The sequence below is a fragment of the Lynx canadensis genome, chromosome D1, assembly GCF_007474595.2.
Source record: "Lynx canadensis isolate LIC74 chromosome D1, mLynCan4.pri.v2, whole genome shotgun sequence".
NCBI lineage: Eukaryota > Metazoa > Chordata > Mammalia > Carnivora > Felidae > Lynx > Lynx canadensis.
This window is the reverse complement of record NC_044312.2, coordinates 16,441,143-16,454,306: the sequence shown is the minus strand read 5'-3', so window position 1 is coordinate 16,454,306 and position 13,164 is coordinate 16,441,143.

The window sequence follows — 13,164 nt, the reverse complement described above, 5'->3', positions numbered from 1 at the left end:
TACCGCCAAAATACATTTTGGACTTAGTTGAGATTCGTGTATGTAAGTTGTTTTATCATGAGAACACAATTGTGGTTTTATTTTTCCCTTGACATTTGGACCCCTATGTCCCAGGCATTTTTAGGTGACTACCATTTTTTAAGATAACAACCCCATTTTGCAAGTAAGAAATTGACAGTTCACGGGAGACGCCCCAGCTGGCTCAGTCAGTGGAGCATGCGACTCTTAATCTCAGGGTTGTGAGTTCAAGCCCCACATTGGGTGTGGAGCCTGCTTAGAAAATGAAATTGACAGTTCAGAGGTCTCAGTAATGGATCCAGGGAATCAGAGGTGTTAAGTGCCTCGGCTAGGTTTGAATTTAAGGCTGACCCATTAGCACTCGCTGTTAACTGCTCTGATACGAGAATGTGTTACTAAAGTCACCACTCAGCACCGTTAATCTGGGTTATCAGTGGTGATGGAACCATATTTTGCCAAAGGAAGATCATTCTAGTCCTTAACTGCATGTCTAAGAAGCTGAATAAATAATGGGAAGATTCTGTTTTTCTCTAAAGTTTGAACAGGTCAGACATGTTTTAAAGCCTGAAGGTTTTTATTTTTTAAAATAGACTTTCTTAGAGCAGTTGTGGGTTCACAGCAAAATTGAGCAAGAAGTACAGAGACTTCCCATATACTCTGGCTCCACGCATGCACAGCCTCCCCCACTATCAACAACCCCCCGCCAAAGTAATATAGTCATACTAACGTATGACCCGATGTTGATTATTGTCATCACCCGAAGTATAGTTTACATTAGGGTTCACTAATGTACTATTGTTGACATTGTACATTCTTTGTAATTTGGACAAATCCATAATGACATGTGCCCACCACTACATGTCATACAGAGTAGATTCACTGTCCAAAAAATCTGCTCTATTGGTCCATCCCTCCTGCCACTTGTAACCCCTGGCAACCACAGATCTTTTTGCTGTCTCCCTAGTTTTGCCTTTCCCAGAATGTCGTGTAGTTGGAGTCCTACAGTATGTAGCCTTTCAGCCTGGCCACTTTTGCTTAGCAACATGCGTTAACATTTCCTCCATGTCTAAGTTTATTTATTTATTTAGAGAGAGAGAGAGCAAGAGTGTGTGCAGGAGGGTCACAGAGAGAGAGGGAGAGAGAGAACCCCAAGCAGGTTCCACACTGTCAGTGCGTGGAGCCTGACGTGGGGCTCAAACTCACAAACCCCTGAGATCACGACCTGAGCTGAAATCAAGAGTCAGACGCTTAACAGACGGAGCCACCCAGGCGCCCCTGTAGCCATTATTTTTAAAGGATCGATTTTTGATTCTCTAGTTTCCATCATCATACGGGCATTGTGAACAACTCTGTAATACACTGGCTAGATATGCCATAGTTTTTTTAAATCTTTCATCCATATTGCACCCCTGGATGTTTCTGCTTCTCAGTATTACAACAGTGACTGCCTTTGGGCATAATATTGTTTTCTTGATCTCTTAGGTTACATTAGAAGGTAGGAATATTTAAGGCAGCGGTTCTCAACCGGGGAAATTTTACCAGGGGTCATTTGGCAATGTGTGGAGACATTTGGGGCTGTCAAAATTGGCAGGTAAGGGGCTGTGGAGGATAGGTGTTATTGGTATTTAGTGGATAGATGTCAAGGATGCCACTAAACATTCTCCCATGCACAGGACAGCCCTCCCCACTGCAACAAATTACCTTGCCCAAAACGTCCATGGCAGTGATACTGAGAAACCCTAATCTAAATTCTCAAGTGTTACCTTCTTTTAATTCTATTTAATTCTTAATGTGTATGGGAAGCAGCGCTGTTCATTGATTAAGGACATGAGTTTTGGAGTCCAACAAATTAGGAACTAGTCAGTAACCTACACCTGAGACAAATCATTTGGCTTTGATTTTTCTTATCTTTTTAAAGCAAGACAAGACCCAACCCTACATAGTTGCTGAAGCCAACACAGTATTTTTTTAACCAATACAGTATTAATACTGTAATTTTGCCAGACTGATAAATTAAAAAGTGGCTTCGATTTTATTTTATGATTGAGGTTGAACATCTTATTTAAGAGCCGCTTGTATTTTCTTTTGCCGTAAGCTATTGTTCCCTATCCGTTGCCCCTTTTCCTTATTAGGTGGTTGGTCTTAATGATCTTTAAGAATTCTCTCTGCATTGGGGCGCCTGGGTGGTGCAGTCGGTTAAGCGTCCGACTTCAGCCGGGTCACGATCTCGCGGTCCGTGAGTTCGAGCCCCACGTCAGGCTCTGGGCTGATGGCTCGGAGCCTGGAGCCTGTTTCTGATTCTGTGTCTCCCTCTCTCTGCCCCTCCCCTGTTCATGCTCTGTCTCTCTCTGTCCCAAAAAAAAAAAAAAAAAACGTTGAAGAATTCTCTCTGCATTAAGGAAATCAGTCCTTAGTCCGTGACTTAAATCTGTCTTATCCAGTTTAGGCTTTGACTGAGTATGTGGTCTTCAGCATGAATTTATTTTAGGTAGAATTTATTATTTTGTATTATTTTGCATGGCATAAGTTTATTTTAGGTAGAACTTACTATTTTTGTACGGCTTTTAGGGATTTGTTGTACTGAGGCCTTCCCCAATCCAAGATTACGTTGCCATGCTTTTGTCTGGTATTTTTGGTTCTGCTTTTTTGTGTTTAGATCTTTTGATCCACCTACAGTTTATTTTATGGTAAGGTATGAAGCAGGATCCAATTAGCCAGTATTCCAATACCATTTATTGAAATCTGCTTTTTCTAGGCTGTTACAGAAAGCCACCTTTATTATATAACAAGTTTTCAGGTGGGTTTGAGCTTCTACTGGGATTTTTAATCCTGTCTCAATGATAGTTTATTTTATTTTAATTTTTTAAAGCTTTTCCCTTCTTGTTTACACGTTTTTTAATGTTTATGTTTGAGAGAGAGAGAGAGACAGAGCGTGAGTGGGGGAGGGGCAGAGAGACAGGGAGACACAGAATCTGAAACAGGCTGTCAGCACAGAGCCCTATGCAGGGCTCAAACTCAGGAACGGCAAGACCACGATCTAGGCTGAAGTTGGACTAAGTGCTTAACCAACTGAGCCACTCAGGAACCCCTCAATGATATATATATATTTTTAATAAGGCAGAGGTTTGGGGCACCTGGCTGGCTCAGTCAATAGAGCATGCAACTTTTGATAAATAAACTTAAAAAAAAAAAAGCACAAGTTTAATTATTGTAGTTTTAAATTTTTTTCTTGGGTAATCTCGCTTATTTTTTTCCTAACAGCTTTAGAATTGGCTTATCTGAGAGGTAGCAGGGATGAGTGGGTTTAAATCCTGACTGCCACTTAATGGCCCTATGATTTGGGCAAATTTCTTAGCCCCTTGCCTCAGTTTTCCCATAAAAATCGTGCCACCCTCATACGGTTGTTGTGAGAATTAATGGAAATAACATAGGAAAGCTCTCAGGGCAGTGCCACGCACATAATGCATACTGTCTAAATGTTTGCTGTTTTATTAACCAGAATCCTGAAACAGGGCACCTGGGTGGCTCAGTCGGTTAAGTGTTCAACTTTGGCTGAGGTCGTGATCTCACAGTTTGTGAGTTTGAGTCCTGCGTCAGGCTTTGTGCGGACAGCTCAGAGCCTGGAACCTACTTCAGATTCTGTGTCTCCCTCTGTCTCTGGCCCTCCCCAGCTCATGCTCTGTCTGTCTGTCTCTCTCTCTCTCTCTCTCTCTCAAAAATAAATAAACATTAAAAAATAATTTAAAAAAAAAGAATCCTGAAACAAAATGATAAATGATGGCAACTGGAGATGGTAAGTAAAGGAATTTAGACTAAGGAAGTTATCTTATTAAGGGGATGATATCAATTTTGGAAAGCTTAAGGAATAGAGAAAAAAATAAAGTCAAGTATGGATCTCAATAATTAAGGATACACTGCCTCCAAAACGCTCACTTTATTTTTTAACATATTTATTTATTTAAGTAATCTCTACACCCAATGTGGGGCTCGAACTCGTGACCCTGAGATCAAGAGTCACGTGCTCCTCCAACGGAGGCAGCCAGGTACCCCCCCCAGAAGACTCACTTTATTTTTTTATTTTTTTTGCTTTTTATTATTCTTTATTTCTTGGTCCTACCACGTGACCCATGTTCCTATGTGCACTGGCTACCAAAAGACTAACTTTAGGTCAAAAACAGTAATATGTTGAAAGTGAAAAAATGGGAAAATTATATTCCATGCAAATAGTAACTAAAAAAGTAGCTGGAGTAGTTCTACTAGTTTCAGACAAAATGGACCAGAAGTCAAAAGAGGCTTAAGAAAGACATTCTAGGGGTGCCTGGATGGCTCAGTCAGTTAAGCCTCTGACTCTTGCTTTCAGCTCAGGTCATAATCTCACACTCTGGTGAGTCTGAGCCCCGCATCGGGCTCCATGCTGAGAGTGCAGAGCCTGCTTGGGATTCTCTGTCTCCCTCTCTCTCTGCCCCTCCTACACTCACACTGTCTCTGTCTCTCTCAGGATAAATAAATATATATATATATATATATATATATATATATATATATAAAGAAAAAAATATATATATATAAAGAAAGACATTCTCTCTATATTTTTGTTACATACACATTTTTTCTTCATTATAAGAGACAAAGACATGATGTATTAATAAAAGAATCAATTAAGAGGCTATAACAATTATAAACATATGTACCAAACCAAAGAGGCCCCAAATATGTAAAGCATGCAATGACACTCAATGAAAAATTGAAGGAAGAAATAGAACTTCCACAGTAATAGTTGAGATTTCACTACCCTACTTTCAATGATGGATAGATCTTCTAGATGAAAGATCAGTAAGGAAACAGCGGGCTTAAAACTCACTATAAATCAACTAAACCTAACAGACTTCATCCAATAATAGGACACTCTGCTGAGCAAGAGAATACTCATTGTTCTCTATTGTACATAGAATATTCTTCAGCATGGACTATATTTTAGGTTCCCAAACAAGTCTCAATAAACTCCATAAGACTGAAATCATACAAAGTATCTTCACTGACACAATGAAATGAAACTAGACATCAGTCACAAAGAGAAAACTGGAAAATTCATAGATACGTGGAAAGTAAGTGATACCATATTTTTTTATTATTATTAAAAATTTTTTTTTAACATTTATTTATTATTGAGAGACAGAGACAGACAGAGCATGAGCATGGGAGGGGCAGAGAGAGGGAAAGACGCAGAATCTGAAGCAGAATCCAGGCTCCGAGCAATCAGCCCAGGGCCCGACCTGGGGCTCGAACTCACAAACCGTGAAATCATGACCCGAGCGGAAGTCAGACGTTTTACAGACTGAGCCACCCAGGCGCCCCGTGATGCAATCTTAAACAGCCAATGGATTAAAGAAGAAATCACGAGGGAAATCAGATACTACCACAAGATGAATGAAAATAACAGTGGAGAAAGTAAAAAAGATAAGTGGTTTCTAGGGGTCAGTGGGAAGGGAGAGAGGAATAGGTGGAGGACAGAGGATTCTCAGGGCAGCGAAATCGTTCTGTACACTTTCATGGTGGCTACATGTCATTCCCAACCCAAAAAATGTACAACACCAAAAGTGAACCCTAATGTAAACTGTAGACTTTGGGTGATAATGATGTGTCAGTGCAGGTTTATGGATTGTACAAACCATACCACCTTGATGTGGGACGTTGATAGGGGAGAAGACTGTGGGGGTGGGGGTGGTGGCAGGGGGTATATGGGGCTTCTCTGTACTTTTCCACTCAATTTTGCTGTGAAGCTAAAAGTGTTGTAACAAATAAAGTCTATTGAAACACACACGCGCTTGTGTGTATACATATATATACACAACATATCAAAACCTGTGGGGATCACTGAAAGCAATGCACAGAGAGAAATTATAGCAGTAAATGCCTACACATAAAAAGAATAAACATCTTTAATGAACAATCTCACTCCACTGCCTAAGGAACTAGAAAAATAAAAGTCAACTAAACTCAGCGTATCTCGGTGGCTCATTCGGTTAAGCGTGGACTCTTGGTTTCAGCTCAGGTCATGGTCTCGCAGTTCATGGGTTTGAGCCCCGCGTCCAGTTCCACGATGATGGTGAGGAGCCGGCTTGGGATTCTTTCTTCTCCCTCTCTCTCTGCCCCTCCCCTCCTCGAAATAAATAAGTAAACTAAAAAAAAAAAAGTAAACTCAAATGTAACAGAAAATAATAAAAGTGAAGGCAGAGAAGAACAAAATAGAAAAAATAAAATAGGGAATCACCGAAACCAAAAGTTAATGCTTTGGAAAGATCAACAAAATGCATAAATCTATAGGTAAATTAACTAAAATAGAAGACAGAGAGGAATCAAATTACTAAAATCAGAAGTGAAAGAAGGGATATTACTCCTAACTGTACAAAACTAAAAAGGATTGTAAGAGAATGGTACGAATAACTATGTGTCAACAAAGTGGATAATCTAGATAAAATGGACAAATTCATAGACACACACAAACTACCAAAACTAAAAAAAACCCAGAAAGTCAGATTAGACCTATAACAAGTAAGGAGATTGAATCAATAATCCAAAATCTCTGGGGGTGCCTGGTTGGCTCAGTCGGTTAAGTGTCTGACCTCGGCTCAGGTCATGATCTCACAGCTGGTGAGTTCAAGCCCCACATCAGGCTCTGTGCTGACAGCTCGGAGCCTGGAGCCTGTTTCAGATTCTGTGTCTCCCTCTCTCTCTGCCCTCCCCCACTCACATTCTGTCTCTCTCTGTCTCTTAAAAATAAACACTAAACAAAGAAAGAATATTCATAAAATAGAAGAATAAAAAAAAAGAATGGAGTTCTTGGTGGCTCAGTTGGTTAACCTTCCGACTCTTGATTTCGGTGCAGGTCATGATGACACGGTTGTGGGATAGAGCTCTGCATTGTGCTCCACGCTGAATGGGGACCCTGCTTGGGAGTCTCTCTCTCTCTGCCCCTCCCCCAGTTGTGCATGTGTGTACGCTCTCTCTCTCTCAACATAAATAAACATTAAAACAAATTTTTTTCAAGTTTTTAAAAAGTTTTAATATGTATTTATTTCTGAGACAGAGAGACAGAGCATGAGTGGGGGAGGGGCAGAGAGAGAGAGGGAGACACAGAATCCGAAGCAGGCTCCAGGCTCCCAGCTGTCAGCACAGAGCCCGACGCGGGGCTCGAACTCACAAACCGCGAGATTATGACCTGAGCTGAAGTCAGACACTTAACTGACTGAGCCACCCAGGCACCCCTCATAAATTCTTAAAATATAATTATTTGTCATTTAAAAAGCTATTTACATTGATGTCCTATTTGGTTTATTAGCATTACTTTAAAATGTATTCATAAGTACTTTTTAAATCTCTCAGTTTTTTCCATTTATTTTTATTTTGAGAGAGGGATAGAGAGTGAGTGGGGGAGGGGCGGAGAGAGAGGGAGAGAGGGAGAATCCCAAGCAGCCTCCACACTGTTAATGCAGAGCCCAATGTGAGGCTCAAACTCAACAACTGTGAAATCATGACCTGAGTGGAAATCAAGAGTCAAAACCTTAACCGAGCCACCCAAGCACCCCCTAAATCTCTCAGTTTTAATGATGTGAAAAATATCCACAGAGATAACCCACATGGCTCTTTAGAGTCTTCAATAATACTTAAGAAGGTAAAATTATCCTGAGAATACCGGATTCAGATGATCTTCCTCTACCCTTAAAACTGTTTTCAGATAACATGACTTTATATATAGAAAACCCTAAAGACCACCAAAAAACTGTTAGAACTGATAAAGGCATTCAGTAGCCTTGCCAGATACAAAATGAAGGACCCCCAAATCACTTGTGGGTGTGGTTTTTCTAAAGCCATATTGTTTTCCTTTTTTTTTTTTAATTTTTTTTCTTCAACATTTTTATTTATTTTTGGGACAGAGAGAGACAGAGCATGAACGGGGGAGGGGCAGAGAGAGAGGGAGACACAGAATCTGAAACAGGCTCCAGGCTCGGAGCCATCAGCCCAGAGCCTGACGCGGGGCTCGAACTCACGGACCGCGAGATCGTGACCTGGCTGAAGTAGGACGCTTAACCGACTGCGCCACCCAGGCGCCCCTGTTTTCCTTTTTTTTAATGTTTGTTTGTTTGTTTGTTTGTTTAGAGGGAGGAGGAGCACAAGTGGGAGAGGGGCAGAGAGAGGGAGAGAGAGAATCCAAGCTAAGAGCGCAGAGTCCGATTCGGGGACGGATCTCATAAACCATGAGATCACGACCTGAGCGGAAATTAAAGACTCCAACGCTTAACTCACTGAGCCACCCAGGCGCCCCTCACTTTTTTTTTTTATACACTAACCAGGAATTGTCCAATAAAGATTTTTTTTTTTTTTTTCCTGCAAAAAGCATTATTGCTTCTATCTGGCCTAGGGCTTGGAGAGGGCTGCAGGGTGGTTAAAAAGCTGCCTAGGGGCTGCGGGTAGAGGCTCTGGCAGAAGCCCCCACCCCAGGGGGTGCAGAAGGGCCCCTCAAAAGCCGTGGGCTCCGGAGGCTGCTAGGGGGCAGGAGGGTGAGTCTCTGGAAGAGACGCTGCGCAGCCCGGCCCCCGGAGCTCAGGCAGGTGCACCCCATCTTCCTGAGGAGGTTCACCTGCTCCTCTAGGATCCGGTTTTCCGGCAAGACCCAGAGTGTGTGTGGGCGGGGCTTGCAGATCCAGAAGGGCCTGCTTCGGGGTTTTCTCCTGGGCTGGGGCGGCTTCCACTGAGTTCAGGGTCTTGCCCTGTCAGTCTTGGGAGGCTTCTGCTCGTCCTGGAAGAGGGCACAGCCGCGGTGCGGGGTTGGCATCGAGGGGCTCCCAGTGCCTTGGCGCTGGTCCTCTGCCCACTGGCGGAGGAAATGCCCCAGCCGTCCAGAACCACACCGTCTCGGCGGAAATAGAAGCTGGGAGGGAGGTAGGGTAGGAGGCCCCCAGATGCAGGTTGATTAGGCGGCAGGCCGCGTGGGTGGAATAATTCTGGCAAATCTGGGAGCTCAGTAGCTGGTCGACCACAAGGGGCTAATCTCAAAAGCAGGTGTTGGCTGGTCCCGGAGGCAGGGTGTGGTGTGAAGATGGTTCTGAAGGTTGCCTATGGACGTTGATCAGATGTTGGAAGAAATTGAAGCCTGGAGAGAGGTCAGGTAGGCCCACAGATGAAGGTTGATGAGGCAGTACCAAAGTATGGACCCACAGATTACTAATTACAAAGAGATACACTTGACAATAAAGAAATCAGGCGGACACCATTTTAACTAAATGATCAAACTTATCCCAAGCCTCCCGATGTGGTACACACATCATCATCTATACAGTACTTCTTCCAAAATTAATATAATCATCGCAAAAATAGTTGGACAAATATCGAGGGACATCCTGTAAAACAACTGACCTAGACTCCTGAAAAATATTAGCCATGAAAGATTTTTTTTCTCTTCTTTTTTAAAAATGGGAAACTGCTTTCTCTTTATCTAGGCCTTAGGAAGAAAATTAACTTTGGTCACATATTCCCTTTTTAAAAAATCCAGTTTTACATATAGAAGACCAATTGATCAGAGAAGTAATTTTTTTTATGTCCAATCGGGCCAAGTTTCATGAAAAATATAATACACTATGTAATTCATATTATGTAAAGATTGCTTGGGATCGTAACATTCCAAATGTATGACAGTTGCCATCCCATCCTAACAGATGTGAAAGTATTTCCTTTCGTGTTGCTTTGGTTCAAAGGCCAGTACCTAATCTTATGCCAACAATAATTTAGATTGCTATTGGCAGTAGAAATATCCATGATGAATAGTACTACTATTACAAAGAATAATACAAGAATATTTTTCATGAACATATCACAGTATCAGATAAGATTTTATAAGAGAAAAATATACAGGAACAAAAAAGGCGAAACAGTTACCACGAACTATAAAATGTCCTCCCTGTAACTGTAATTGAAAGGTTGTAAAAGGGGGCGCCTGGGTGGCGCAGTCGGTTAAGCGTCCGACTTCAGCCAGGTCACGATCTCGCGGTCCGTGAGTTCGAGCCCCGCGTCGGGCTCTGGGCTGATGGCTCCGAGCCTGGAGCCTGTTTCAGATTCTGTGTCTCCCTCTCTCTCTGCCCCTCCCCCATTCATGCTCTGTCTCTCTCTGTCCCAAAAATAAGTAAACGTTGAAAAAAAAAAAAAAAGGTTGTAAAAGGATGGGATTAGAAATTTGACGGTGCTGGGGTACCTGGGTGGCTCAGTGGGTTAAGCAGCAGGCTCTTGGTCTCATCTCAGGTCATGACCTCACGGTTTCGTGGGTTCGAGCCCCACATCAGGCTCTGCACTGATAGTCCGGAGCCAGCTTGGGATTCTCTCTGCTCCCCCTCCCTCCCCACCAACTCATGCTGTCTCTGTCTCTCTCAAAATAAATAAACTTAGACATTTTTTAATAACAAAGAAGTTTGATGGTGCCAATAAGAAAGAAAATTGAGTACTGTATTTATTTAGTATCTTCTACAACCCTTACTCTTTGTCAAAATGGTTATAGTCATACCCATACAAGTGTAACCCATAGTATCTGCAGGCACTCTTTTAAATAATTATAATGTCAAAGTCTGTGCTGTATAGTCCCCCACTGTCCATTATAATAAGGCTTTTATTTATATTCGTTTTGATTCCAGTATAGTTAACATACAGCATTATATTAGTTTCAGGTGTACAATAGAGTGATTCAACCGTTCTGTATCTATACATTATTCAGTGCTCATCACGATAGGTATACTTTTTTTTGTAAGTTTATTTGAGAGAGAGAGAGAGAGCGCGCACATGCACGGGGGAGGGGCAGAGAGAGAGAGTGAGAGAGAGAGAATCCCAAGCAGGCTCTTCCCTGCCAGCACAGAGCCCAACACAGGGCTTGATCCCTCGAACCATGAGATCATGACCTGAGCCGAATTCAAGAGCTGGACACTTAACCCCCTGAGCCACCCAGGCACCCCATCATAAGAACCTTCTTAATCCCTTTCATTTATTTTACTCATCCTTCACCCACCTCCCCTCTGGCAGCTGCCAATTTGTTCTCTATGGTTAACAGCCTGTTTTTGGGTTTGTCTCCTTTTTCTTTGTTCCTTTGTTTTGTTTCTTAAATTCCACATATGAATGAAATCATGTGGTATTTGTCTTTCTCTGATTTATATCACGTAGCATTACACTGTCTAGATCCATCCATGGTGTTGCAAATGGCAAGACTTTACTTTTTTTTATGGCTGAGTTACACACACACACACACACACACACACACACACCACATCTCTCTCTCTCTTTTTTTAATGTTTATTATTTATTTTGAGAGAGACAGAGAGAAAGAGAATCCCAAGCAGCTCCAGCCATCAGCGTGGAGCCCGACACAGGGCTCGATCCCATGACCATGAGACCGTGACCTGAACAGATCAAGAGCCAGACGCTCAACCAACTGAGCCACCCAGGTGACTCTATCACATCTTCTTTATCCATTCATGTATTGATGGACAATAGGGCTATTTCCATGATTTGACTGTTGTAAATAATGCTGCAGTAAACATAGAGGTACATATATCTTTTTGAATGTTTTCATGTTCTTTGGGTAACTATCCAGTAGTGTAGATCATATGGTAATTCCATTTTTAATTTTTTGAAGAACCTCCATACTGTTTTCCACAGTGGCTGTACCAGTTTGCACTCCCACCAACAGTGCATAAGTGTTTCTTTTTCTCCACATCCTCTCCAACACTTGTTTCTTGTCCTTTTGATTTTAGTCATTCTGCAGCTGTGATGTGATATCTCATTTTTTTTAAGTTTATTTATTTAGAGAGAGTGAGAGTCATGACCTGAGCCGAGACCAAGAGTCAGATGCTTAACCGACTGAGCCACCAGGCAGCCCATCTCATTGTGGTTTTGATTTGCATTTCCCTGATAGTGATGTTGAGCATCTTTTCATGTGTCTGTGGGCCATCTGTATGTCTTTGGAGAAATGTCTATTCATGTCTTCTGCCTATTTTAAAAATTAATTATTTTTGAGTAATCTCTGTACCCAATGTGGGGCTTGAACTCACAACCTTGAGATCAAGAGTTGCATGCTCTACTGACTGAGACAGCCAGGCATCCCTCTTCCAACCATTTTTAATTGGATTATTTGCTTTGTGGTGTTGAGTTTATATAAAGTATCTTTATATATTTTGGATACTAACACTTTATTGGATATGTCATTTGCAAATATCTTCTCCCATTGAGTAGGTTATCTTTTAGTTTTGTTGGGGATCCTTCACTTCATCTGGGTGCTCAGTTAGCTTAGAGTTCTTCAGCAGATTCTTCTTTCTCTGTGAACCACTTTCAGAGTCATTTGGACCTTCAGAATCAGGTGAATCATTATCATCATCGTCATCATCATCATCATCATCATCATCATCATCTCCAGCCATATTACCTTCTTCGCCATGATCCTCCTACCTCACTGAAGCCAAGTCTACAATGTCCTCAATATCTTTCTGATAGTTTACTATCCGTACTTTGCTGATATTAAGACTCCCAGTTCTTCATTACTTTTATCTTCTCCTAAATCGGCTGCCTCCCAATTGCTAGATCCAAGATTGTCATCTGGGAGGCTGAATGCTTCATCTTTCTGCTCATGGGAATCCCTGGCTGCATTCATTGTTCTGGGTACCCAGACCGGAAATGAGGGGAAATACCGAACCCACCCACGATTCTCATCAGAATCCAATCAAGGGGCACCTGGGCGGCTCAGTCGGTTGCGCATCTGACTTTGGCTCAGGTCATGATCTCACAGTTTGTGAGTTTGAGCCCTGTGTTGGGCTCTGTGCTGACAGCTCAGAGCCTGGAGCCTGCTTCAGATTCTGTGTCTCCCTCTATCTCTGCCCCTCCCTCACTTGTGCTCTCTCTGTCTCTCAAAAAATGAATACACGTTAACACAATAAAAATAAAATAAGAGCTTTCATGAGGCATTCTGGAGTGGCACTGGTGGTGGCTGATTGCAGGCTTCTCCTCCCTTCCCTGATCACCTTCCTAATCTAAAAGATCTTTGCTGTCAACTTTGGAACACTTAGAATTCTTTCAGCAATTCTCCAGTAGTCTGTGAAAGCGATTACCTAAATTTTC